At 37.9% G+C, this 14,510-nt stretch overlaps 1 long non-coding RNA gene across 1 annotated transcript; it reads left to right on the plus strand.

Moving 5' to 3' along the window:
- The first annotated feature begins 1,591 nt into the window (after positions 1-1,591).
- Positions 1,592-2,614, plus strand: LOC133621572 (uncharacterized). The gene is made up of 3 exons (XR_009817670.1): positions 1,592-1,624; positions 1,699-1,764; positions 2,238-2,614. It is a non-coding gene; the product is annotated as an uncharacterized lncRNA (long non-coding RNA).
- The last annotated feature ends 11,896 nt before the right edge of the window (positions 2,615-14,510 follow it).

Below are 14,510 nucleotides of genomic sequence, written 5' to 3' on the forward strand. Positions count from 1 at the left end.
GTATGGTGACATGGCCTGAACATATCCACATATATATGGTGTATGGTGACATGGCCTAAACATATCCACATATATATGGTGTATGGTGACATGGCCTGAACATATCCACATATATATGGTGTATGGTGATATGGACTAAACATATCCACATATATATGGTGTATGGTGACATGGACTAAACATATCCACATATATATGGTGTATGGTGACATGGCCTAAACATATCCACATATATATGGTGTATGGTGACATGGACTAAACATATCCACATATATATGGTGTATGGTGACATGGCCTAAACATATCCACATATATATGGTGTATGGTGACATGGACTAAACATATCCACATATATATGGTGTATGGTGACATGGCCTAAACATATCCACATATATATGGTGTATGGTGACATGGCCTAAACATATCCACATATATATGGTGTATGGTGACATTGACTAAAAATATCCACATATATATGGTGTATGGTGACATGGACTAAACATATCCACATATATATGGTGTATGGTGACATGGACTAAACATATCCACATATATATGGTGTATGGTGACATGGACTAAACATATCCACATATATATGGTGTATGGTGACATGGCCTGAACATATCCACATATATATGGTGTATTGTGACATGGCCTAAACATATCCACATATATATGGTGTATGGTGACATGGCCTGAACATATCCACATATATATGGTGTATTGTGACATGGCCTAAACATATCCACATATATATGGTGTATGGTGACATTGACTTAAAATATCCACATATATATGGTGTATGGTGACATGGACTAAACATATCCACATATATATGGTGTATGGTGACATGGCCTAAACATATCCACATATATATGGTGTATGGTGACATGGCCTAAACATATCCACATATATATGGTGTATGGTGACATGGACTAAACATATCCACATATATATGGTGTATGGTGACATGGCCTAAACATATCCACATATATATGGTGTATGGTGACATGGCCTAAACATATCCACATATATATGGTGTATGGTGACATGGCCTAAACATATCCACATATATATGGTGTATGGTGACATGGACTAAACATATCCACATATATATGGTGTATGGTGACATGGCCTAAACATATCCACATATATATGGTGTATGGTGACATGGCCTAAACATATCCACATATATATGGTGTATGGTGACATGGACTAAACATATCCACATATATATGGTGTATGGTGACATGGCCTAAACATATCCACATATATATGGTGTATGGTGACATGGCCTAAACATATCCACATATATATGGTGTATGGTGACATGGACTAAAAATATCAACATATATATGGTGTATCGTGACATGGCACTATCTATCTGTGTTGGCCCTGCGATGAGGTGGCGACTTGTCCAGGGTGTACTCCGCCTTCCGCCCGATTGTAGCTGAGATAGGCTCCAGCGCCCCCCGCGACCCCAAAGGGAATAAGCGGTAGAAAATGGATGGATGAATGTATATACTTTCCCCTGGTGTCTGTTTGCCGTCACCTCCCCTTTAGTCTAAACATAACACTGCTACCAGTAAGAGCGAGAGGGACACGCTGTGTGAGGTTGCTGCAGGTATGTGACTTGGTTTTACGCTTAAATTATTAACTAAGCCTTCTAAACTGAAATGTAATAATGTCGAACTGTAGGAACCGACTACCGGAGCCGTGGGTCGTCGCACGAGAGTGTTTGAGTATGAATTATGTGCGGAATTGGTGAGTTGCGTTTGTGTAGCTTTACGTAGCCTAGCCGCTGCATTCGTTTTGAATGGAGCTGTTAGCAACTTCTTATATGCCCAGTTTCTCTGAATATAGTTATACCCAATGAATGAAATGTTATTACTGTCAACAATTGTCTGATTGTTTCTGGTTTGTTTTACTTGCTTTGATGGTTATCAGTGCTATGCATCCAAGGCACTTTATGAAGCAGTCCAGTCAACCACTGTGTCTGCTAGCACTCTATTTGTGGATGCAGTGTTTACATTTTGATACCATTAAAGAAATGAATATTTTGATATAACAATAATTATATTATTTATTCTAATTGGATTCATTAATTATTTATTGTACAATATTAAGGAATATACTTTGCTATTTGAATACAGTAGTATTATTTAGTATGTAGTATTTGAATGTATTTTCTTTTGTGTGCGCACTGGAAACTTGACTGGCCCTGCCCTTTTATACAGGCCAGGTTGGATGGCGAGCTTAGAGCCCCGAACTAGAGTCTGAAGCTTTATGCCTGGAACCAAACCACCTGAACTGAACTGAATCCACCCAACCGAGCCCCGGGCTGGTAGGAGGATCCTCAGCAGCCGCCCTCTGTTTTCCCTTTTTTTACCAAAACGCAACGTGTTCATTGCGGTCCTCCTGAACATTCACTTTTTCCCCGTCCCTTCAATAAAACCCTTCTGAACACTGCCACCACAACGTGGACTTTGCGGGGCCCGTTTAATGAACTCTGAACTCGTGTTGCGCTTATACCATTGTTGGTAGAAAACAAGGACTGAATCAAGTACACTGATTTTGTAAATATTGAAAGTTCTGTGAATTATTGAATATGTGAATGGCCATTCAAATTTACATGTTTAATGTTTGTTTGTTTATTTTTCCTATTATTCTTTCATATAATTTGGTACCACTTAAACTTAAATCCTGTGTTCAGTCTCCATTACTCTCCATTCTTAGAGCCGAGTTTAGATTCTTCTGATCTAGCCCAGACATATCATTCACTGTTTTACTTAGTACTTGTACAGTGCTTTATTAGAGTAACAACATACAGGTTACACTTGTCTGACAGCACCGCTCCTCTCAACACACACCTCCAACATACAGTAAAACACAGTCCGACACCCGTTTCCTGATGGTTACACACACTTTATACTATGTATAATATACAGTTATATAATATAATATATTCCGTAATATTATATATATATATATATATATATATATATATATATATATATATATATATATATATATATATGATATGGCCTTTTTGTAATATATCAATATTTTTAAGCATATCACGATACACCATATATATGTGGATATGTTTAGTCCATGTCACCATACACCATATATATGTGGATATGTTTAGGCCATGTCACCATACACCATATATATGTGGATATGTTTAGTCCATGTCACGATACACCATATATATGTGGATATGTTTAGTCCATGTCACCATACACCATATATATGTGGATATGTTTAGGCCATGTCACCATACACCATATATATGTGGATATGTTTAGTCAATGTCACCATACACCATATACATGTGGATATGTTTAGTCCATGTCACCATACACCATATATATGTGGATATGTTTAGGCCATGTCACCATACAACATATATATGTGGATATGTTTAGGCCATGTCACGATACACCATATATATGTGGATATGTTTAGTCCATGTCACCATACACCATATATATGTGGATATGTTTAGGCCATGTCACGATACACCATATATATGTGGATATGTTTAGGCCATGTCACCATACACCATATATATGTGGATATGTTTAGTCCATGTCACCATACACCATATATATGTGGATATGTTTAGTCCATGTCACCATACACCATATATATGTGGATATGTTTAGTCCATGTCACCATACACCATATATATGTGGATATGTTTAGTCCATGTCACCATACACCATATATATGTGGATATGTTTAGTCCATGTCACCATACACCATATATATGTGGATATGTTTAGTCCATGTCACCATACACCATATATATGTGGATATGTTTAGTCCATGTCACCATACACCATATATATGTGGATATGTTTAGTCCATGTCACCATACACCATATACATGTGCATATGTTTAGGCCATGTCACCATACACCATATATATGTGGATATGTTTAGTCCATGTCACCATACACCATATATATGTGGATATGTTTAGTCCATGTCACCATACACCATATATATGTGGATATGTTTAGTCCATGTCACCATACACCATATATATGTGGATATGTTTAGTCCAGGTCACCATACACCATATACATGTGCATATGTTTAGGCCATGTCACGATACAACATATATATGTGGATATGTTTAGGCCATGTCACCATACACCATATATATGTGGATATGTTTAGTCCATGTCACCATACACCATATATATGTGGATATGTTTAGGCCATGTCACCATACACCATATATATGTGGATATGTTTAGTCCATGTCACCATACACCATATATATGTGGATATGTTTAGGCCATGTCACCATACACCATATATATGTGGATATGTTTAGTCCATGTCACCATACACCATATATATGTGGATATGTTTAGTCCATGTCACCATACACCATATATATGTGGATATGTTTAGGCCATGTTACCATACACCATATATATGTGGATATGTTTAGGCCATGTCACCATACACCATATATATGTGGATATGTTTAGTCCATGTCACGATACAACATATATATGTGGATATGTTTAGTCCATGTCACCATACACCATATATATGTGGATATGTTTAGTCCATGTCACCATACACCATATATATGTGGATATGTTTAGGCCATGTCACCATACACCATATATATGTGGATATGTTTAGTCCATGTCACCATACACCATATACATGTGCATATGTTTAGGCCATGTCACGATACAACATATATATGTGGATATGTTTAGTCCATGTCACCATACACCATATATATGTGGATATGTTTAGTCCATGTCACCATACACCATATATATGTGGATATGTTTCGGCCATGTCACCATACACCATATATATGTGGATATGTTCAGTCCATGTCACCATACACCATATATATGTGGATATGTTTAGGCCATGTCACCATACACCATATATATGTGGATATGTTTAGGCCATGTCACCATACACCATATATATGTGGATATGTTTAGTCCATGTCACGATACAACATACATATGTGGATATGTTTAGTCCATGTCACCATACACCATATATATGTGGATATGTTTAGTCCATGTCACCATACACCATATATATGTGGATATGTTTAGTCCATGTCACCATACACCATATATATGTGGATATGTTTAGGCCATGTCACCATACACCATATATATGTGGATATGTTTAGTCCATGTCACCATACACCATATATATGTGGATATGTTTAGTCCATGTCACCATACACCATATATATGTGGATATGTTTAGGCCATGTTACCATACACCATATATATGTGGATATGTTTAGGCCATGTCACCATACACCATATATATGTGGATATGTTTAGTCCATGTCACGATACAACATATATATGTGGATATGTTTAGTCCATGTCACCATACACCATATATATGTGGATATGTTTAGTCCATGTCACCATACACCATATATATGTGGATATGTTTAGGCCATGTCACCATACACCATATATATGTGGATATGTTTAGTCCATGTCACCATACACCATATACATGTGCATATGTTTAGGCCATGTCACGATACAACATATATATGTGGATATGTTTAGTCCATGTCACCATACACCATATATATGTGGATATGTTTAGTCCATGTCACCATACACCATATATATGTGGATATGTTTAGGCCATGTCACCATACACCATATATATGTGGATATGTTCAGTCCATGTCACCATACACCATATATATGTGGATATGTTTAGTCCATGTCACCATACACCATATATATGTGGATATGTTTAGGCCATGTCACCATACACCATATATATGTGGATATGTTTAGTCCATGTCACGATACACCATATATATGTGGATATGTTTAGTCCATGTCACCATACACCATATATATGTGGATATGTTTAGTCCATGTCACCATACACCGTATATATGTGGATATGTTTAGGCCATGTCACCATACACCATATATATGTGGATATGTTTAGGCCATGTCACCATACACCATATATATGTGGATATGTTTAGTCCATGTCACCATACACCATATATATGTGGATATGTTTAGTCCATGTCACCATACACCATATATATGTGGATATGTTTAGGCCATGTCACCATACACCATATATATGTGGATATGTTTAGGCCATGTCACCATACACCATATATATGTGGATATGTTTGGGGCGGCATGGCGTAGTGGGTAGAGCAACCGTGCCAGAAACCTGAGGGTTGCAGGTTCGCTCCCCGCCTCTTACCATCCAAAAATTGCTGCCGTTGTGTCCTTGGGCGGGACACTTCACCCGTTGCCCCCGGTGCCACTCACACCGGTGAATTGAATGATGAATGACGGGTGGTGGTCGGAGGGGCCGTTGGCGCAAATTGCAGCCACGCTTCCGTCAGTCTACCCCAGGGCAGCTGTGGCTATGAAAGTAGCTTACCATCACCAGGTGTGAATGATTGATGGGTTCTACATGTAAAGCGACTTTGGGTACTTAGAAAAAGCGCTATATAAATCCCAGTTATTATTATGTTTAGTCCATGTCACGATACACCATATATATGTGGATATGTTTAGTCCATGTCACGATACACCATATATATGTGGATATGTTTAGTCCATGTCACGATACATCATATATATGTGGATATGTCTAGGCCATGTCACCATACAACATATATATGTGGATATGTTTAGGCCATGTCACGATACACCATATATATGTGGATTTGTTTAGTCCATGTCACCATACACCATATATATGTGGATATGTTTAGGCCATGTCACGATACACCATATATATGTGGATATGTTTAGGCCATGTCACCATACACCATATATATGTGGATATGTTTAGTCCATGTCACCATACACCATATATATGTGGATATGTTTAGTCCATGTCACCATACACCATATATATGTGGATATGTTTAGTCCATGTCACCATACACCATATATATGTGGATATGTTTAGTCCATGTCACCATACACCATATACATGTGCATATGTTTAGGCCATGTCACCATACACCATATATATGTGGATATGTTTAGTCCATGTCACCATACACCATATATATGTGGATATGTTTAGTCCATGTCACCATACACCATATATATGTGGATATGTTTAGTCCATGTCACCATACACCATATATATGTGGATATGTTTAGTCCAGGTCACCATACACCATATACATGTGCATATGTTTAGGCCATGTCACGATACAACATATATATGTGGATATGTTTAGGCCATGTCACCATACACCATATATATGTGGATATGTTTAGTCCATGTCACCATACACCATATATATGTGGATATGTTTAGGCCATGTCACCATACACCATATATATGTGGATATGTTTAGTCCATGTCACCATACACCATATACATGTGCATATGTTTAGGCCATGTCACGATACAACATATATATGTGGATATGTTTAGGCCATGTCACCATACACCATATATATGTGGATATGTTTAGTCCATGTCACCATACACCATATATATGTGGATATGTTTAGGCCATGTCACCATACACCATATATATGTGGATATGTTTAGTCCATGTCACCATACACCATATACATGTGCATATGTTTAGGCCATGTCACGATACAACATATATATGTGGATATGTTTAGGCCATGTCACCATACACCATATATATGTGGATTTGTTTAGTCCATGTCACCATACACCATATATATGTGGATATGTTTAGTCCATGTCACCATACACCATATATATGTGGATATGTTTAGGCCATGTCACCATACACCATATATATGTGGATATGTTTAGTCCATGTCACCATACACCATATATATGTGGATATGTTTAGTCCATGTCACCATACACCATATATATGTGGATATGTTTAGTCCATGTCACCATACACCATATATATGTGGATATGTTTAGTCCATGTCACCATACACCATATATATGTGGATATGTTTAGTCCATGTCACCATACACCATATACATGTGCATATGTTTAGGCCATGTCACGATACAACATATATATGTGGATATGTTTAGGCCATGTCACCATACACCATATATATGTGGATTTGTTTAGTCCATGTCACCATACACCATATATATGTGGATATGTTTAGTCCATGTCACCATACACCATATATATGTGGATATGTTTAGGCCATGTCACCATACACCATATATATGTGGATATGTTTAGTCCATGTCACCATACACCATATATATGTGGATATGTTTAGTCCATGTCACCATACACCATATATATGTGGATATGTTTAGTCCATGTCACCATACACCATATATATGTGGATATGTTTAGTCCATGTCACCATACACCATATACATGTGCATATGTTTAGGCCATGTCACGATACAACATATATATGTGGATATGTTTAGGCCATGTCACTATACACCATATATATGTGGATATGTTTAGGCCATGTCACCATACACCATATATATGTGGATATGTTTAGTCCATGTCACCATACACCATATATATGTGGATATGTTTAGGCCATGTCACCATACACCATATATATGTGGATATGTTTAGTCCATGTCACGATACACCATATATATGTGGATATGTTTAGTCCATGTCACCATACACCATATATATGTGGATATGTTTAGTCCATGTCACCATACACAATATATATGTGGATATGTTTAGGCCATGTCACCATACACCATATATATGTGGATATGTTTAGGCCATGTCACCATACACCATATATATGTGGATATGTTTAGTCCATGTCACCATACACCATATATATGTGGATATGTTTAGGCCATGTCACCATACACCATATATATGTGGATATGTTTAGTCCATGTCACCATACACCATATACATGTGCATATGTTTAGGCCATGTCACGATACAACATATATATGTGGATATGTTTAGGCCATGTCACCATACACCATATATATGTGGATTTGTTTAGTCCATGTCACCATACACCATATATATGTGGATATGTTTAGTCCATGTCACCATACACCATATATATGTGGATATGTTTAGGCCATGTCACCATACACCATATATATGTGGATATGTTTAGTCCATGTCACCATACACCATATATATGTGGATATGTTTAGTCCATGTCACCATACACCATATATATGTGGATATGTTTAGTCCATGTCACCATACACCATATATATGTGGATATGTTTAGTCCATGTCACCATACACCATATATATGTGGATATGTTTAGTCCATGTCACCATACACCATATACATGTGCATATGTTTAGGCCATGTCACGATACAACATATATATGTGGATATGTTTAGGCCATGTCACCATACACCATATATATGTGGATTTGTTTAGTCCATGTCACCATACACCATATATATGTGGATATGTTTAGTCCATGTCACCATACACCATATATATGTGGATATGTTTAGGCCATGTCACCATACACCATATATATGTGGATATGTTTAGGCCATGTCACCATACACCATATATATGTGGATATGTTTAGTCCATGTCACCATACACCATATATATGTGGATATGTTTAGTCCATGTCACCATACACCATATATATGTGGATATGTTTAGTCCATGTCACCATACACCATATACATGTGCATATGTTTAGGCCATGTCACGATACAACATATATATGTGGATATGTTTAGGCCATGTCACTATACACCATATATATGTGGATATGTTTAGGCCATGTCACCATACACCATATATATGTGGATATGTTTAGGCCATGTTACCATACACCATATATATGTGGATATGTTTAGTCCATGTCACCATACACCATATATATGTGGATATGTTTAGGCCATGTCACCATACACCATATATATGTGGATATGTTTAGTCCATGTCACCATACACCATATATATGTGGATATGTTTAGTCCATGTCACCATACACCATATATATGTGGATATGTTTAGTCCATGTCACCATACACAATATATATGTGGATATGTTTAGGCCATGTCACCATACACCATATATATGTGGATTTGTTTAGTCCATGTCACCATACACCATATATATGTGGATATGTTTAGTCCATGTCACCATACACCATATATATGTGGATATGTTTAGGCCATGTCACCATACACCATATATATGTGGATATGTTTAGTCCATGTCACCATACACCATATATATGTGGATATGTTTAGTCCATGTCACCATACACCATATATATGTGGATATGTTTAGTCCATGTCACCATACACCATATATATGTGGATATGTTTAGTCCATGTCACCATACACCATATATATGTGGATATGTTTAGTCCATGTCACCATACACCATATACATGTGCATATGTTTAGGCCATGTCACGATACAACATATATATGTGGATATGTTTAGGCCATGTCACCATACACCATATATATGTGGATTTGTTTAGTCCATGTCACCATACACCATATATATGTGGATATGTTTAGTCCATGTCACCATACACCATATATATGTGGATATGTTTAGGCCATGTCACCATACACCATATATATGTGGATATGTTTAGGCCATGTCACCATACACCATATATATGTGGATATGTTTAGTCCATGTCACCATACACCATATATATGTGGATATGTTTAGTCCATGTCACCATACACCATATATATGTGGATATGTTTAGTCCATGTCACCATACACCATATACATGTGCATATGTTTAGGCCATGTCACGATACAACATATATATGTGGATATGTTTAGGCCATGTCACTATACACCATATATATGTGGATATGTTTAGGCCATGTCACCATACACCATATATATGTGGATATGTTTAGGCCATGTTACCATACACCATATATATGTGGATATGTTTAGTCCATGTCACCATACACCATATATATGTGGATATGTTTAGGCCATGTCACCATACACCATATATATGTGGATATGTTTAGTCCATGTCACCATACACCATATATATGTGGATATGTTTAGTCCATGTCACCATACACCATATATATGTGGATATGTTTAGTCCATGTCACCATACACAATATATATGTGGATATGTTTAGGCCATGTCACCATACACCATATATATGTGGATATGTTTAGGCCATGTCACCATACACCATATATATGTGGATATGTTTAGTCCATGTCACCATACACCATATATATGTGGATATGTTTAGTCCATGTCACGATACAACATATATATGTGGATATGTTTAGTCCATGTCACCATACACCATATATATGTGGATATGTTTAGTCCATGTCACCATACACCATATATATGTGGATATGTTTAGGCCATGTCACCATACACCATATATATGTGGATATGTTTAGTCCATGTCACCATACACCATATACATGTGCATATGTTTAGGCCATGTCACGATACAACATATATATGTGGATATGTTTAGGCCATGTCACCATACACCATATATATGTGGATTTGTTTAGTCCATGTCACCATACACCATATATTTGTGGATATGTTTAGTCCATGTCACCATACACCATATATATGTGGAAATGTTTAGTCCATGTCACCATACACCATATATATGTGGATATGTTTAGTCCATGTCACCATACACCATATATATGTGGATATGTTTAGTCCATGTCACCATACACCATATATATGTGGATATGTTTAGTCCATGTCACCATACACCATATATATGTGGATATGTTTAGTCCATGTCACCATACACAATATATATGTGGATATGTTTAGGCCATGTCACCATACACCATATATATGTGGATATGTTTAGGCCATGTCACCATACACCATATATATGTGGATATGTTTAGTCCATGTCACCATACACCATATATATGTGGATATGTTTAGTCCATGTCACGATACAACATATATATGTGGATATGTTTAGTCCATGTCACCATACACCATATATATGTGGATATGTTTAGTCCATGTCACCATACACCATATATATGTGGATATGTTTAGGCCATGTCACCATACACCATATATATGTGGATATGTTTAGTCCATGTCACCATACACCATATACATGTGCATATGTTTAGGCCATGTCACGATACAACATATATATGTGGATATGTTTAGGCCATGTCACCATACACCATATATATGTGGATTTGTTTAGTCCATGTCACCATACACCATATATTTGTGGATATGTTTAGTCCATGTCACCATACACCATATATATGTGGAAATGTTTAGTCCATGTCACCATACACCATATATATGTGGATATGTTTAGTCCATGTCACCATACACCATATATATGTGGATATGTTTAGTCCATGTCACCATACACCATATATATGTGGATATGTTTAGTCCATGTCACCATACACCATATATATGTGGATATGTTTAGTCCATGTCACCATGCACCATATATATGTGGATATGTTTAGTCCATGTCACGATACACCATATATATGTGGATATGTTTAGTCCATGTCACCATACACCATTTAGATGTGGATATTTTGCCTTAGCCTTGAATGAACACTTGATGCATATAATGACAGCAGTATGATGATTCTATGTGTCTACATTAAAACATTCTTCTTCATACTGCATTAACATATGCTACTTTTAAACTTTCATGCAGAGAGGGAAATCACAACTAAGTCAATTTAGCAAAAGTGTATTTATTAAACAGTTATTAAGCAGTGGCACAAACATTCATGTCATTTCAAAACAGAAAGTGCAAGATTGTCAGAGACATTTTAAAACAAGCTATTAGTGCACTTTTGTGCATGATGTCACTAAGATGACCTATCAGAACAACACTAAATTAAAGTGCACTTTTTGTACAGAACGCCACTACAATAGTTAAAAACAGATAAAGTGTACTTTTGTGCATGATGTCACACAAGATATTTCAATAAGTGTCTAATAAAAATGAGCTGCATAATAGGAAATCAAATAGTGTATGTCCTTCACTATGTGGTAGGTTCCGACGGACGTTATCTCCTTCTGTCGTGGACTATTTTTTTCATACGGTGTTAATGTGGAAATGGTTGCCTCTGCATTTTGTTGGTGTCGCACCGAACAGAGATGTTGACATGCAGAGTTGCAAGCACTCTTCATTCTCTAACGGGTGACTTTTTAAATGATGCTACATATCAGCAGTAATGCTGCTTTCGCCCCACACTTGACAAATTACGGTTGTCTGTTTGACATATTCCCACCTGAAGCCAAACCACCGCCAGACGATGGACCTCCTGCTGTTTTTCTTAGGAATGAATTCTTCCTTCATTTGTTACCAGATTTGCACATTCTTTCTCTCGTATTACCACTCGCACCACAGCTAACTTTAGCCATGCTGCTACCTCTCTGCTCAGCTAGGGCGTATACGTATGTGACGGATGTAAGAAGGTGCGCTTGTTTTAAGTCTCTGTGAGAAGGAGAGACAAGAAAGAGTGAGAAGAGCCTGTAGTGTAATGCCTGCAGCTAAAAGCAACTGTGTGAGACTTCCGGTTTGGCGCCAAGATGGAGTAGTCTCACTTTTCCACGCTCCCGCAAATTTCATTCCTACCATTCTGTACAGCTCGACTGAATGCAGTAACTGCTACTAACGTTTTAATAGTACTAATACTTTTTTCGCGCTGAATGAGAAAATGTCTAACAGATCCAAAAAGGAGGAGCAAAGGAAGGAGGACTTGGCGGCAAGTACCATCATGGCTACGCTAACTACAATGCTAGCGGACCACAAGACTTCTCTCTCGTCGGAGTTTAACTGCGCCTTTTCCAAACTCAACAACACGCTGGATTGTATACAGACCACACTTCTGGAAAACCAGAAGCACCTCTCCTCACTAGAACTCTTTGCCGACACGACCAGCCGAGATATGCTGGCTATAAACACCAAGCTAACATGCGTAACCGAGGAGAACGCGAGGCTAAAAGCTAAGCTAATAGACTTGGAGAGCAGAAGTCGTCGAAACAACATACGAATTGTCGGCGTACCTGAAAACATTGAAGGTCCACATCCAACAACGTTCTTCTCTCAACTGCTGGTCGAGGTCCTGGGTGAACACACGCTGTCGTCGACCCCGGAGCTGGACCGTGCCCACCGCTCGCTAACAGCAAAGCCAGGCCCCGGTGAGAGGCCGCGGGCTATCGTGATATGCTTCCACCGATTCCAGACGAGGGAGCTGGTGGTGCGGGAGGCTCGGAAACGCAGAGGCAAACTAAGGTACAAGGACTCACCGATACACATCTTCGAAGACTACTGCCCCGAAATACTGGAACAGCGGGCCGTGTACCGTGACGTCATGAGGGATCTCTACAATCTGGGCCTCAAACCAGCACTCCACTATCCGGCTAAGCTAATGGTTTCAACCGAGGATGGAAAGAGACGGCGACTCACATCTCTCAAAGACGCCCAAGATTTTGTCAAGTCCCACAATCAATGCAGCCAAGAACATGCAAAAGAGTAATCTCAGTCGGTA

The sequence above is a fragment of the Nerophis lumbriciformis genome, linkage group LG25 (genome assembly GCF_033978685.3).
Source record: "Nerophis lumbriciformis linkage group LG25, RoL_Nlum_v2.1, whole genome shotgun sequence".
In the NCBI taxonomy this organism is placed as follows: Eukaryota; Metazoa; Chordata; class Actinopteri; order Syngnathiformes; family Syngnathidae; genus Nerophis; species Nerophis lumbriciformis.